This window comes from Thermobia domestica, chromosome 10, assembly GCF_964235325.1.
Source record: "Thermobia domestica chromosome 10, izTheDome1.hap1.1, whole genome shotgun sequence".
NCBI lineage: Eukaryota > Metazoa > Arthropoda > Insecta > Zygentoma > Lepismatidae > Thermobia > Thermobia domestica.
The window spans coordinates 52,604,816-52,622,333 of record NC_137463.1 but is presented as its reverse complement, the minus strand read 5'-3'; positions in this window follow the sequence as shown (position 1 = coordinate 52,622,333).

The following is a 17,518-nucleotide window of genomic DNA, read 5'->3' as shown; positions in this document are numbered from 1 at the left end:
ATCCATCCAGACTTTATGGAAACCCTGTATATGGAAATTCTTAAGGCTGTGATGTACAAAATTCACAACGTAATTCCTTTAAGTTGTTTCTACAAGATAACTAAATTTTATGGAAGCATATAGGGTTGGGATGATTGGGACCGATGCCCCCGTTAAGGTTTTTTGAACTTAAAAGACTCGTAAGCCGCAATATTACATTATAGATACAATAAATATATTAGGCCTATATAAAAATGACAAGAATCTTGTGATCACATCACGAGAAAACAATTTAACCGATTACAAATTAATTTTTGGACATAGTTTACACTTCCGTCGAACTCAGTTTTCATCATGTTACTTTAATTTGATTTGATTTTGAGTTTAGCGTCATTTTCAGCATCGAGGCACGGTGGCTCGGTAGTAAAGTCTTACCTCTTGTGCCTGGATCCCTGGTTCGGTCCCCACCAAGTAAGTTTGTGGTGGACAACATCGTGTCCGTGGATTTTCTCGGAGTACTCCGTTTCCTTCCACTTTCTCATTCCACCAATTCTACCATCATCAATCACTTGCTTTAATAATCGTCTACCTTAGTCTAAGGGCATAATCGTGGGACGTTAATCCATTTCATTTCATTTCATTTCATTTCAGGTGCGAGGCTATATGAGACGTGAACCTACTGATTAACGTGCAATCCCAACAACATGAGCTCCCATCGGGAATCGAACGCCACACGCCAAAGACGCGTACATTAGCCGCTTTGCCATGGGGGAACTCGTTACTTTGATTAAAATGCTCATGCTAAGCGGGAAGTGGTGCCCAACACTTTAATGAAAAATTTATTTTCACGATGTTGTTAAGTTGGGAATATGAAACGTGGAATATAAACTCTTCACTGAAAATTAGCAGAGCCATATTCCAGCGTTTTGAGAATTCCCCTTTTAAGTGGGGAAGAGAACATTTTCTATATTTTCTTTCTCCACCTTGAAAGCGATATTGCCAGTTGTTTGTGATCGAATCGTGGGGGAAACGATTGAAAAGTTTTAAGAAATGAATTTTTGAACATACAAGTTATCATCTACCTTAAACTGGGTTTTTATCATATTACTTCGATTGAAAGGTGCATCTTAAGGAAGTCTGCGGGGTTCAAAATTTATATTAAAAAATACAGTATTTCACGAGCCCATCAAACTAGGAAGATGAAGATGAAACGCGGTATATCTACTCATTAACAATGTACGGACATATGTCTGAGCGTATCTGTTTTAAAGAGAGAAGGGGGGGGGGGGATTTTGTATAATTGCTTTCGTGTTGAAAGCGATATTGTCTGTTGTGACCGCTTCTCAGTTCAACAGTTTGGAGTGAAATTTGACAGTTTGGAGTGACATAGTTTATACTTATTTTGAACTAATATTTTAATCATTTCTTTGATAGAAGAACATACCCTAAGGGTGTAGAGGGGTTCACATTTTTTGTGAAAAATATAGTATCACACGAACCTCTCAAGTAGAAAGAGGAAACTCAGTATAGAACTCCTCGTTAAATATAAGGGAACAGATTTTTCGTGATCCGATATCTTTTAAGGGAGCATTTTCTATATTTTTTCTTTTAATTGAAATAGACATTGTCTGTTGTTTGTGATAAGATCACGCAAAAATATGATGTCATAGTATTACGGAGAAATGGTTTGGGATTAATTCTGAAACATAGTACTTGCCTTAGGCTGGGATTTTATCATGTCAACTTAATTAAAGGGCTTCTACTAAGGTGATAGGAATTCAAAATTTTAAAGCATATATCACATGCACGACTAGGTCAACAGAGGGGACTGGATTTCGCAGACGAGGAGAGGAACCTATTATTGTATTTTATATTGGCATAGATATAGAAACAACTTTTGGGGCACCAATGCGATGCGATTTAAAAAAAAAAAAAATGAAAAATGGTGTCGCAATAGAAATTCCATTATAAATTATCGACAAAGAGAATGTTTTTGCTTTATTCTGTGTAATACTAAGCATGTAAAATACAAATTGATTAGTCATTATTTCATAAATGTGTATATACAGGGTGTCTCAAAAACAGCCTGACATAAGGTAACTGTTATTATCAGAGTTACAACAAAATGTAAGAGGGGAAACCGTCTCCAAATATTATGTTTTCTATCTAAGGTGAAGGATTTTTTTTTTAAAATCGGACAAGCCGTTTGGGCTGTACACGCTTTATGCGCCCAATGTTAAATGAAAATGCAACATTGCCATTAAGAGAGGGATGGGGTAGGAGAGGGCGGGGCTGGAGGTGGATAGATTTTCTAAGAGTATGATGAATGGGGGTATGTTTGAAATGGGGCTGGACATCGACACGTTAGTGTAAAAGACAACAACTTCATTCATCTACCTTCTGGGTCCAGGTAAATGGCATTGTAGTTGAATTTGTTAATAGCTGTATGCTTGTAATCTAAAATTGGAAATATATCTTTTAAATTTGTTTTATATAATCTATTTGGTCTGATAATACTATTTTAGTTTTTAACTTCCCCCTCCCCCTTCTAAATGTATAAGTGAGTCACTGAGTTGTTCAAATGAACCGATTCATTTTAGTGAGTGAACTATTGAGCGACGATCTAAGAAGTGAATTAGTTTGCCCATCACTATAAAAAGAAGTTCTTATCCAGATCATAAATGTACGAATTGCTCCATTTGTTGATTCATTGAATTATCTTCATAGAATTCAAGTGAAATGCAAAAAACAAACGAAATGATAACTGTATTTACAGTGAAGTGCAACAAATATCAATTGAATACGATTTTCTCGGACTCCGTAACTTCAGCTTAAGTTACATGACCAACGAAATCGTTTAAGTTGCATTGAAAATCTTAAACCGGAATACTGTCTTGCGCGTTATTTACTTCTACAATTCTGTTCTTTATTTTGAGAATTTGTTCCATCTATGAAATTTCTACGAAATCCGAGAGAAATTAGATCTAATGATTACATGATTTATAAGTGTAGTGCGATTGCTATTGCTGTTACCACTAGGATTAGGTTCGGTTACGCGATTACTATTACTGTTACTACTAAGGATCGGTTCGGTTATCTTACCGGAAAAATTAGGTTCAGTTCTCATTCGTTTTACTGGTGGCGAGATGTCGTGTCTCCTAACACATCTGTACCTATTCTTTCCATAATATTCACGGTAATTTGTCCTACCACGGTTTTTGTTTCCTCTGTAATTAGGTTCGGTTTCATTAACGGTACAAGTGAATTTAACATTACATTTCATATTGGGATCACACTTTAATCTCACATGGATATTTCGAACTTGGTTTCGATTAAGGTTAGTTTGATTCAAGTTAGTACTGTATTGCACCATTGATGGATTTTCAAAATTTTGCAATGTCATATCTAGATAATTGAAATCAACGCACTGCATCACGTTCTGTAAAAGCACAATCGGATTGTTCGCAACTATCATTTTTGTCTTTTCGTTCAGTGAACATTTCAACAGATTCAACTCAATCAGACAATCACTACAAACATTGGTAGGAACAAACTTTTTCTTTCTGAATTTCACGAATACTGGGTTCAACTTTCTTCTCACTACATGAACCAAAGTCGTGTATATATCTTTAAACGGTTCTATTGCTATTACTTCACCTTCAGAATTAATATCATATTGAATATATCGTGAATACAAGAAGTCAATAGCATTCACTAGACGCAGATGATCATATCGTTTCGCACATTGATACACACCAAAATCTTCATTACACACAGTATCAAAAACATTTGAATGATGAGAGAAGTTGGGATAATACATGTTTTTGTGGACATTCAGCTAATTTCACCAATGCAATTTCAATATCTGCATTTTCTGTTGTTTCTGTGGAAGGTTCAGGTTCATGTGGAGTAGACATGTTAACCTGTGATGACATTTCTTCGGTGAACCTATGTAGTAGTTGTCCCATTTTAAGGTCGCTTCGTTCAATTCGTAGTTTCGTCTGATCGATTTCATTATCAAGTTGTTTCATCTGTTCACCAAGATCTTGCTTTAGTTATCCCATCTTTTGATCGATTGTACTGTCGAGTTGTTTCATTTGTCCCGTTTGTTGATATATTCGGTCACCAATTCGTTCCCTTTGTTGATTCATTTGATCACCAATTCGTTCCATTTGTTGATTCATTTGATCACCAAAATCTTGCCTCAGTTGTCCAATCTGCTGTTTAATTAGGTCAGCTAGATCCATCTCCCTATTACCATTTGATTCAATTGCATTTACAATATCAGGAAGACTCATTTGATATTTCTGAAATTTTTTGTGCCACTTCGTAATCAAGTATACTCCGTTTTGATACTTTTTAAATAAAATCACTAAGTAGCCTTAAAATCAATTTGCACTCCTAAAGTTTATTATCTATTAGATTGTTTACTTAACTTCATACAAATCTCCTAAAGTCCTGGCAGCAAACCACCAAATTACATAAGGTAAATGTAATCCTTAGCGGAAATCATCAAATTTATAACGACATTCCTGCGGCGAGGACCACCAAATTATATAACGACCCACAATTCGTATAATTATATATAACTAAGGCTACTGATTTTTATATAAAAAACGTTTACACACGGCATCATGATCACGGCACTCTGATTGTAAGATCTGACACATTAAACTTTTTACACACCTTAAAAACTGTACATATAGTGTTCACAAGATGGATCCGCAATTATGCATTATTTATTTTGTGTTGCTATGACAACAAATTTCACATCGTCGAATTACTATATTAACAAAATAGCAACGTATAACAACTGAAAGAGAAATTACATCTATATCCTTTTTTCATATTCTTCTTCTTCCTTTCTTAAACGGCTTGTGTATAATTTAAAAGCGAATTCTGCCCACATATACAAGTAACGATTGAAATACAAATATCGTTGTAAAGATTTTTTTTTGATTATTATTAATTGCTATAACGATATCAAATACAAATAACTTATATTCACCTAACTTTGAAAATTGTTCACCTTCCGAAACAGTTTTCTTAAAAGCACCGATAGCATTAGTTTTATTTTTCTATATTATAAAGGTATTGAGTTACATGTGTTATGAATGCTAATATAATGGACTTGTTATTCCCGTCAATATTTTCTTACTTTAAGGGGACAGACTAATAAAAATGATACCAAAGCTAATCATTTTCTCTTTGACCGTTTTTCGTAAGTGAAAAAGAGATAATGAAATGTAACTTATCACAATAATCGATAATATTATTCTACATCAGAAAATACGAATCGGAAGAACTTTCACTATTGCCATCCATAGAATTTACAGTGTGGCCAGAATAGGAATTACCCAAAATATCTGGGTTAAGACAGCGAGTGAAAAAATGAACTCAACTGTAATCGATGACATCATGTTGTCTTTCCTCTTTGTTAACTACTTTTGTATAATATTTGTATTTATTTTGCAATAGACAGATATAATAATAACTTCAGCAACCTTTGATCGTAACTATTTACACTCAGAGCAGCATAATCGCTAAACTAAATTCATTTTTGAATATAATATTTTGTTATTTTCCTGATGATTATTCTACCCTGAAAATCTTAAAAGTACTTTGGGTATCAGGGAAATAACGTACTACATACTTATTCTAACTAATGATAAATATTGGTTTCCGTGACATATAAATCTAATACATTGGCTGAATCATTTTTAAAACGTTCAATGGTTATGCATTTATATTAAAGGAGATGGATAATTAATGAAAGTGATAATAATTGGTGAAATAAGTACGTCAGAGAAAATTGAAGAACTACAAGAAACACTACATATACAATGTTGTCCATCAAAATTTAGTTGAGTTGAGTTTGGTATTAAGAGACCCGTTCAACAGCGAGGATATATGAGATGTGGATATACAGCTTAACACGTTCGCTGCAGCAATGTAAAACTGAGTTTGAATCTCAGTGCTATATGAGTCACGCGTCACCGGTGACTCGTGTAACAGGTGGATGCAAGTAATGTTCAAAATATGTACAAACAAAAATACCACAAACGAACAGAGGTAATAGAATGCATAAAACGGCACAGCTCAGAAATGAAATATTGCACAAACCACCAGTGATTCGTAACGCAGCAAACGTGTTATTATGGGATCAGAGTCATATGAGCTCGAGCCAGAATCGAATCTGAGTCTCTCGCCAAAGACAAATACTATATACTAGTCCATCAAGGAGCTCTTTGTCAGTCACAAATCTGGAAAACTAGTAGATTGTTGTTCGCTTTTTCGTATCAGCAACATGCATACTCGTACGTGCAGGTGATTTCTCACATGAAAATAGATAAAAACAAATTTCATTCGGACTGGTGCAGAAAGAACATAATTTTAGAGAGCTGCCAAAACTCGTGCAAAAGCGAAATTTCAATACTTGCTATTTCGAAGTCGAGAAACCGTGCTGTGACGGTTTACATTAGCATAAAGGAACTCATACATATTCAATCCAAAAGTGCATAGTTCATCAATGTGTAAGGGGATTTCTACAGGATATAATTCCCAGATATGCTGTCAACAGAATTCTCAGATATGCTCAGGTTTTAAGGTGGGTTCAAAAGTAGCCAAACGTGTGTCTTGACAACAGTAAACACGGACTAACTCAGCAGGAAGTCAGAAATGTTAGAAACCACAAACTCCAAAATTTATCGTGTTCGCTATAATGCGTGCTGCGATATATTTTGTCATGGTATAGGGGAAGGTCGTTTGGCATCGGGCACCTTAGCATTTTTTAGTCTGTAATGCTGAAATATTGCTATATCCAATCACTTAAGGCACAAGGTGATACCTTGGTATCTTATGCACAACATATTAAAGGTGATTTGACAGGTAAAACCTAGCAATATATAGTTTTGTAAAAAGTAAAAGGTAGCACAAATGAAACTATAGGTAATTGTTCTTTTCAGTTCCAAATCATAGCTGTTTACTTACTGGACTATTTACACAGAAAATACAGTTTTAGTAGGCTCTGAAATACAGCTTAAAATAAAAGTAAAGAAAGTAAAATCAGATCTTAAACTTTTTAGTCTCATCAAGAATCGTTATTTTTAATTCTGACAAAAATCACAATGATAAAACAGTCTGTCTTCAATATTGACATATTATTAATGGACCCAGTCTTTACATGCGATGCACATTATCTAATCTTCATTTAAAGCCTCCCAGCAGATTATGATGTTTAGTTTTCAATAAGTTTGTAAGCTAATTTTAAAAACTTGTGGTTGCTTAGTGTCGTTATTTGACTAGCCAAAGCCTTTTGATAGTATATGATTGGGTAGTATTTCCTCTTGATTCTACTAAATGTGCTTTGCTATCCGAGCAGGAAGATTTAGCTGCTGTCTCTTTCCCTTCCAACAACTTTTTGAAATGATTTCCTACCATAATGTACTTTTAGGAATATCATATCTAATACTGGCTACATGTATTGCCATAATTTTATCCATGACTAACTTCATATTTTCTTCATTCTAATTGCTATGTATTTTCCAAATGGTTTTCTAAAATAGAATAAAATAAGCATCTCAGAAACCATTAAAAATGTCAAGTTTATTTACCGGTGTAATGTCCGATACCACCCGATTCCACTTTGTCCGAGACCAGCCGAACGACTTGGAACGTAGGAATGGCTATCTACCGGCTTGTAACAACACGAATGAAACTATACGCCAAAATGATAATATACTGTATACACATTAATAATTGTTGTGATAGCAATAATATATAATACACTTACTCTGTAAGAAGTTGCAGCCACACAAATCTATCTCCGTGCACCAGATCACTCGCAAAAATATAAAAACCTTGAAGCATGAGACACAACGTTCATCGGACAAATCCACTATGCTGTGAGCTTATTAGTTCATTCCGTTCAACTCACTGTATGCTTGGCAGTTGCTGCCTTAAGCAGGAAATAATGAATACTGCTTTTTTCCGATACGAAACGAGTTTCCTCTATTCCACGTGAAACAAAACAGCGCACTAACCATTATTCCCAACAGGAAAGACCGTGTCCCCAACAATTTCGATTTCCCAACAGAGCATTCTGTGTTCACTATTATCAAGGTTTACTATTTATCTACTTTGGACCCGCTTTAAAATCCGAATGTAACTGAGAATTCTGTTGAAAGCATACTTAGTGTATATTGATATAAATTACGTATGTATTACTGGACAACCTTATTTCTCAAATTGTGCATTTTCTCCACCAGTCCATATAAAGTTTTCTTACACTTATTTTAATGTGAGAAATCACCTGCCTATAAGAGCATGCAAGTCGTTGATACGGAAACACAAACAATAATGTAGTAGTTTTTAACAATCTACTACTACATATACGGTAATAAATTAATATCTTAGAGCACAATAAAAAACAATAACAATCAATTATTATTGGAAACTAACTAAGTATCTTTTAGCAAAGCGACACAGAAGTTAGTGTTTCCTATTTTCTCGATTCCCCCAGGCATATCGTCATGTTCGTCTGTACGTGATCTATCAACTAACAAATGTCTTATATTATGACAATATTTTAGATAAATAGAAATTGATATAAAATCTTTAAAAATCAGGCTATATTTCGTTACCACTACCGCTAACAATCTTGCTAGAATCATAATAAATAATTTAATCGGGGTATATTTCAGTATAAATTTCACTTCAATAAATGATATGGTTCTCGTGAAGCACCACTTGTTAGTTTTAACACTTTAACAAACATGAGTTTTAGAAACGTTATGAGAAACACAAGGTCTCAAAGATCTATAAGTCAATTTTGTGATATATTTACTTTGAAATGTATTTAAGTTTTTTAATATACATGGTATATGAAAGAACAAAAATAAAAGAGCCAAATAAACTTAAATCTTCATGAGTAACCAGGGGTGCCACCACTGTGTGTTAAAATTTACCACTGGGTCTTAGGCACCACTATTAAGAAAGTAGTTTGTTAATAGGTAGGTGTTAAAAGAAAGTAGTTTGTATGTATTTTGTTGATAATTATATATCTTTTACACTAGAGCATTTCAATTTATTCTCTTCAATATAATATGTCGATTATTACAAGCCTCATCTTTGGACAATTATTTTCCAGTTAAACGTTGATAATACTGTAGGACGGATTATAAACTTAATTTGTGAATAACTGAACCTGCAGGTAAAAGAAAGATAGAAGCGATAAAAATGACACTTTTATTTGGTTTTATTTCCTTTCCCGTAAGCACATTTTTTTCTTTGTAAAGCTATTCTTGACCGTGTCTTGTTTCTCTAGTACTAGAAATAAGTTTCATTGATTATATGAAGAAAAATTGAAACTTGAAAAAAAAAACCTAATTATAAATTGTATGTACACCTTTGCTTCGAACTGTCTACACAATTAAGTTTTACTATTAATGGCAACGGGAAATTTACTTGAATGAAAGTATAGTTAACTACTTTCAGACAAAACTGGAATTATATGGTGTCGTGCAGTAGCGTACGCAGGAATTTTTTTTTGGGGGGGGGTTCAAACTCAATATGAGGGTATTTTATATTAAAATTCCTAAAATTGCCCCTAAACTTAGGCTAAATTTACACAAAAGTCGAAATTTCGGGGGGTCCGGGCCCCCTGGACCCACCCCTGCGTACGTCTCTGGTGTCGTGTATCATTGAGTTAAACATACAATATTTTGCGACTTAGTATTTCGTGGCTTGCATTCGCTTAGGTTGTTTGATACTATTTTACAATTTAGTATTTAATTTGTTTTAGAGCCGCGGGGCCTCAGTGGTAGAGTGTTCACCTCTGATGCATGGGGTCCTAGATTCGATCCCAACTGGCGCTAAGTGAGCTTTCTGGTAGACAAACACCCTGTTCGTACCTTTTCTCGGGGTTCTACCGTTTCCTCCCACCTTCTTCATTTCATCATTTCATTTATTTCTCATCATCACCGTCTCCTTTAGCCTAACCGGCATAACCGTGGAACACAAAACTGAAATATTTCATTCAATTTCATTTATTTTGTTTTAACAATATTTCACAATCGTCGTTAATTACCAATTACACTAAAACCAGTGTAATAACACGATGTATATCATAAAGGAATGTATCTGTAGTATTAGGGCTAAATTCTATTTATGAATAAAGAAATGTTACTTGTAAGAGTCCATGTTAAACCGTTTCTCAACGTATCAAGTTTGCTCTAGTAGTACAAAGTAAAGTACAACCAGAAATTCGTAGCAGAGAGTCGTCATTCAGCTTGCTGTAGCAAAAAGATGTATTATGTTTTGTGTATCAAACGTATAAAACATTTTTGTAAATGTAATGTAATTCACGATCTATTCAACTGATTTACTGCATGATGAAAATCAACAGTTATATATTCCGCGCTAATCAATCCTGGTATCTTGTATGATAAAGTTCATACAGCTCTACGATAAACACAATAATTTTCTTATAGCAAATTATCGTACTCCATTATCTCAATTCATAATCTCTGAGATTTACATTGGTGTAGTCTGAAGGACATAAGAGTAAGGTGATTTGATTCGATTTCCGGTGAGGGTGCTTTCATTCTAATTACTTCCTATTTTCAATCGGACTCAAGATTTCATCTTGTATCTGTAAAACAGTCACTTGAGATACTTAGCGGCAAAAGCTTCTGGAGTGAATGGTAAATATATAGTATATTATCACCTTGTATACACCACAACCTGGAGTACCTTTACATACTGCAAAGCCGTCCAAGTGCTTCATTTGTCGTATCTCACTTTTCTATAATAAAACTTGCTTGTGACGGAGTAATTTCTATTCCACTTTTCCGCCACAAAATATACATAGGATTGTTCAGCGTTTTCCCGTTTCCTCTTGCCTTCTTTATTCCACCATTTTATTCATTCTCATTACCACCTCTACACAGGATAAGTATGGAACCTAAAAAAACAAAACAAAACAAAAAACAAAAAAACAAAAAAAAAAAAAAAACTGAAAGACTTCGTTTTTGTCTCGCACTTTTATTCTGGCTCTAAATTGGATTCCTGGCTTCAAACACATATTTTCAGTTGTGTCTGGTAATATGAAACAATTATTGATATGTTTCAATTAATCAATAGAAACCTTTGGTATTTAAATTTAAATTAACTACTATGTTCTCAAATACGTTCACCACACACAGCGTTGAATCACAAGTTTCAAGATGGCCCATAGCTTTTTGTAGATTCTACCATGAGGGAGTTTCAGATTTAATTTCCATATTCAACCATAAAATGTTACAATTAACACATATTTATTGAATCATTCATTACATATTTCCCCCTTTCTCGCAGCTTCCTGACAATATAATAGCATGCGAACTCCCTGCTGGCTATCTGTTGTATAAAGCACAGTATGACGTTGTGTGAAATCAATGTGGTGATACGGATTTTCATGTTCCCTCTTAGAGCCAATCACCGTTAACGAGCGTTAATATCCTTTCTCTTTTGGTGGAGACAAACACATCACTAATTTGCCCCAGTGAACCATTGCACAGAGAAAACCCAATGGAGTTACCATTACATACACATGATGGAACATATAGCAGACACAACTGGCTTATTCATTTGCTTTGATGGTATTATTTCTCGGGGTATATATTCTCATCATGCTACCTAAAGACAGGGCGACTAACGTTAATTTGCAAGGGCAAATGTAATTCGCCACCATCCGTTGAGTGGTATACTAGAGAAATTGAAATATTAATTAAAATAGTGTCTGCAAAACAGTACAAGTGAGGTATAGTTACCCTTTATATATTACAGCAACCTATCAGATTTAATTTGATTATTTTCTTGTCATTTGTATATGAATTTATTGTTTAATAAACTCTATATTTGTTTGCATTTCAGAGCTCATCCATGGCTAAGCGGTTAGCGTACGCGCCTTTGGCGTGGGAGATCTGGGTTCGATTCCCAGCGGGAGCTCATGTGGTTCGGAAATCCACATTAATCAGTAGATTCACGTCTCATATAGCCTCGCTGTTAAAAGGGACGTTAAATTCAAAATCTATACATTGTTTACATTTCTTTTCTAACATAAAAATTACGCCTTCATTAGCTCAGGTCAAACACAAATTACATTCATTACAGTAATTTAATTGATCTGGTAATTCATTCATTACAGTAATTAACACTGTCCTCGCATTTGAGTGCATATTTCGTTTAAGTTTGACATAATTTCTTTTTTGTATCTATGTTTTAAATATAACGCTAACTCACAGCTTAATGTGAAATCGCAGAACGCTAACGCGCAAGAATCATTCAATCTCTCACCTCGAATCGAATTAAGATATCTTCATCTTAGGGTGCTGATGATTATTATTTGAACATTATAGTCTTCTTACACCCTTCTTATTGAGGTTCAACGTAGTCTATTTTCTTCTTGATCAATTTGAAATTCAAATCATATTAGTAGTTCTGAACCCTGATGGATTTATTGTATCGTATTTTTAATTAAATATACCATGGACGTACAAATGCATATACAAGTCCAATTTCTTTCCTATATGACAAAGAGTGGAACATCATTTCAGTAGATTTTTCTTTCCAAACTTTTAGTTTATGCAAAATGGTAAGATAATTGATTCCGTGGCTGTTACACGCCATGACAATTCCCGTTGGTAAAATTCGTGTCTTTCTCCGTAAGAAGAATGTCGTCGTGGCTTTTCCCTTGAAAAACTGGTCTTTCTCAAGGGCACAAAATGAATCAAAGACCCAGTGGTAGAGCAGTTGTTTTCCTTTTAACAGCTTCCCAGTAATTAATGTTCAATTGTTAAAGTTAAATAGAAATATCATATCTTCTTCGCTAGTAATGTATTAACTGGAATTACGCAAATTCAAGCAACTTGCCGGTGCAAGTAATTTGACTCAAAATCATTTGTTGAGGACATGGTTCTGCATTCAGTAAATAAGGTAAATGTAAGGAATAGTTGTGTTAGATCCGGTAGGAAATATACACAAATTTACATGAGTTAAAATTATATATAACATCAATGGAAGCACTTATTATGACTGAACAATCTGAATGATTAACAAAAAAGAGTTATAGAAATAATTCTGCTACAACGGGAGAAAAATACACAAACAGAAAGAAGGAAACTCGTTGGCTCAGTGGTAGAATACCTATCTCTGGTGCGTGGAGTCCCTGGTTCGATCTCCTGAAGTTTGTGGTGGACAGCATCGTGCTCGTAGGGCTTATCATTGACGGGATGTAGTCATTGTTTCCAACTCACCGAGGATCTATTCTCATTGCACCTCACATTCGAAAAGTAGGATAGACAAAACCTATGTGACTCCTGACTTGTTTCCCATTATTATTGGCGTATACACTATTATACCATCCTTCGATGATCATGCGGCGCTCAAGCTCCACATAAAAAAAGATTAACCCCTGCCTGCCCTCAGCAGGAGAGGATACTGGAAGTTAAATACATCATTACTTCAACACGAAGGTTATCGGGATGAACTGGCACAACAATATTCTTATTGGGAACGAGTACAACAATATTTTCCCGATCTAGCCTCTTGGTGAACAACTTTTCTTAAACCTAAGATCTTTTGGTTCTTTCAAGGCAAAGGATGCGAAACACGAGCCGATCACCAATTGATGTTTGAATTCCTCTATTGCGTCAGACATGGAGTGCGGCTCCCTCATTACAGAATAAATGCACCGTGAAACAGCTTAAACTACCAATACAAAATCTCCAGGCTCCCACACTCATGCCTTCGTTTATCGATGAAACCATATATCATAGGCTTGCCCAGGAAACTCATTATTTACCAAGTTGCACGTCTGTTGCACCGAAGGAAACAGGCCACTATAGTATCTTTCTGCCTCCCCAATGGTGACATCAGTAGTGATTCGATTCGGATCCTAAAAGCTTTTCGAGAGTATTACCATAATTTTGTTCAGCTTCGACCTTCTGATTCCAATTTTACAACTCAGTTTTTGTCGATTATTCCCAAACTGATCACGCATGATCGCCCCATCACTTTCCAGGAAATATGGATGATCCTACAGGCAACAAAAGGAAAGGGCGCGTCGGGATATAAAGGTCTGCCATACGCGTTCTTTCTTTCAGAAACAATACTGGTTCTTTCTTTCAGACACCCTAGTCAAGTTGTTTAAAGCATATTTAACGGGAGGCCTCATCCGCGGTAACGTCGGAATCACAATATTCATCTCGAAATCCGCTAATTCCCAGACTGTCCAGGAGTACAGACTCATCACTTTACTGCCTAAAGATTTGAAACTGTTCATCAAAATTTTGACCATAAGTTTAAAACAAATATTACAAAAGGACATTAGGCCATACCAGACAGCCACCCACCCCACATATTACATATGCTATGTGTTACGTTTGTTACGGGATTTTATAGAGTACGTGAAACTTGACGCGTTAAAGCGGGGGTCCTTGGCATAGATTTTTCTTCCGCATATGACTGCGTTGATCACGGGTTTCTTCTTCAAACTTTAGACTCCTGGGGATTTTCTCCTGCATTTCAACAAGTCATAAGACAACTCTACCAATCGGCCAGATGTCGAGTTCAAATCAATGGTTATCTTTCCAAACCATTTGTTGTCATAATGCGGATTGAGGCAAGGCGATAGTATCTCGACGAGCCTCTTTGTAATAGTACTAGATACCTTTCTGCGGACCTTGGCTCAGATTACCTCTCCCTGTATACAGGAATACCATGAATTACACGTCTTGGGATTTGCGGATGACGTGAACTTAATTGGAACAAAGCCCGACGAAATGCTAACCGCCATCCGCATAACTAACGAGTTACCCAGTGGTCCAACTTGGCATACAATAAAAACAAGACCAAAGTCCTGTCGTTTCACGGATTCTCTCTACCCTCACTCCCTGATTCACATACTCACATTCCGATGGTTTATGCTTTAACAGTACTCGGCATAACTTTTCATAGCGCTGCAAGCAAACAAATGGATGCTGTCTGGCGTCCTATCGTTAATCAGTTTAAGCAGATGCTATACTTACACCGGTTCCACGGTGTGCAAATAATACATAAGATTCTATATCTCAACCAGTAGTCTGGAGGAAATCCATCGAAACTAAAAATTTCAGTATGTCTAATGTTTCTCGGTGGCTTTTACCTAATTTGAGGGTGCTGAATCTGAATCTGCCGGGTGTACAAATGTACACCTTGAGCGTTTTGAGTAATTCAAGATGGCGGCCAAGATGGCGGCTGTAAAATTGATAGGAATATTTTTGTATATTTTTATCAAGGTGGGTATCAAATTATATATTTTGGGGGTTGCAGATTCGTATAGTAATGTCAAAAATGTCACGAAATTGATACAATTCGAGATATTCAATATGGCACCCAATATGGCGGACGTAAAATTGACAAAAATATTTTTGGAGTACTGTATCGACATGGGTATCGAATTATATGTTTTTTGGGTTGCAGATTTCAATAGTTACTCCATAAATTTTATGAAATTGATAGAAATCAATATATTCAATATGAAATATTCAGATTCGCGACCCTCGAGCTAGGTACATACTTAGAACAATATCTGATACACTGAAATTTTGGATTGCGTGTTGATGTTTTCTCTGTCACCGCAACTCACCTTGTTTGCGCTCCAGAACATTTTTTTCCACATTTTGGGCTTCTTGTATATTTATTTACAAAACCATTCCTATCCGTGTGCAAAAGAAAACACACAACATAAGCTTAAGTTTGAAGATTTTCTTATATTTTTTCCCTGGACGTTTTCTTAATCAAGAATTATGTTGCTGGCCACATTAATGCGAAATATGTATATTTACAATACAAAATGCCGATGTTTCTATGTTACTCCGCAACAAAATAATAAATATCACAGATCAGTCACTTGTCAGTCTTCGTCAGAAGAAGTATCCATGTTTTTGTCTTCTAAATTCCTAGTATTTTGGCGTGTGAAGATATTCTGGCATCGTTTAGAGGCTTCAGAATTGCAGAAGTCAGTGCATCTATTATGATTTGCCACACAGCCACAATGTCCCTTACATATGTTTTCAGAAGAACAACCGCAACTGACCATCGTCAAGATGTCTTTCGGTGCCATTACAGTACCCGGCGGTACAGTAACTGGTTCCAATGTTTTGTTCAGCTCATCACGATACCACCCAAAATGTGTCGGATCCATATCTGGTGGGTCTGGTTTATCTGATTGTTTCCAAATACAAGCCTGGAAATGAGCTCTTTTTACATTTTCAGAGAATGCCTCGGTAGTTGGTGGCAAGCTCTTCAATTTCGGAATATGTACGACAGTCTTCTTTGACAATCTCTTCAGCCAGACATCTCTTCTGACATCAGACATTGTAGGGCCAGTTATCTTACTTCCATAGCAAGAAGCTATAAACTCAGTTGCCTCCTGAATCACATCTTTAAGTAGTGATGTCTTATTTCCAAGCTTTTGAAGCTCCTTCCCACTTTGTAGTACTTTCATTGCTTTCTGCTTTCCAATGCCATAAAGGGTAGGAACTGTATCGCAGCCAGAAAGAGAATGAAGTGCTAGTAAGTTTGAAACAATATCACGGTGTTTGGACACAGACAATCCAATGTCAATAATTCCTCTCTGACTTTGAGTTGCCTCCATAAAAATGTTACAAGTAAGATTTGTGTGTGTGGTAGTGGTGCATCAAGAGGAGAAGAACATCCGTGCCATCACTAATTACATTTATTGTACAATTTCTGTCCAGCTGATTGGCTACCATCACTATTTGTGTGATAATTATGACATCAGCCTCTTCGTGTTTTTCATATCTGGACGTTCCTTGATACAATCAGCAGTTATTTCTGTTGTAACATCGTCAGGTCCAGTGATGAATAGGCTTTCGGCGGAATCTGATGGCAACCCTTCTGTCATTAGATATACTTGCAGATCAGCTGTACTAGTTGTACCTTATTCTTCGTAACATTCAGCACAACTTGTTGGGAGGGCAAGGACGTGTTGAAAGACAATTTATGATACCTGCTACATGTTGATCCTGTTCTGACCCTTCCTATTCCTCCTTTGGTGCTGTACTCCTTGTATTTGTCAAATATCAGGTACACATTGCATTTGTTCAATTTTTTCAAGCACATATGACCAATACAATTTTATGAAGTCAAGAACAGTTTCGTTAGATGGCCAGATGATCACCCACAAAACAGCACAACTATCAAGTATGATAGCATCTTCGTGCTTGTACGATCTCATAGACTTCTCTACCTGTAATATTTGTTTTAGTTTTGACTTACTTTTGCAGAACCAGGGAGTCCCATATTCATTAAACAAAGATGTGGGGATAGCAGCAAGCTCAAATCATTCCTTTAGCATCAACATCTCTTGTAGACGTGAGACACACTGCAAGAGTACTGTGTCAATGACATCAATACTAGCTGTTCTTTTGACGTCATCGCATAAAACATTACGAACCGTTGTTGAGATTGGATCGTGAAAACCAGTAGGTAGTTT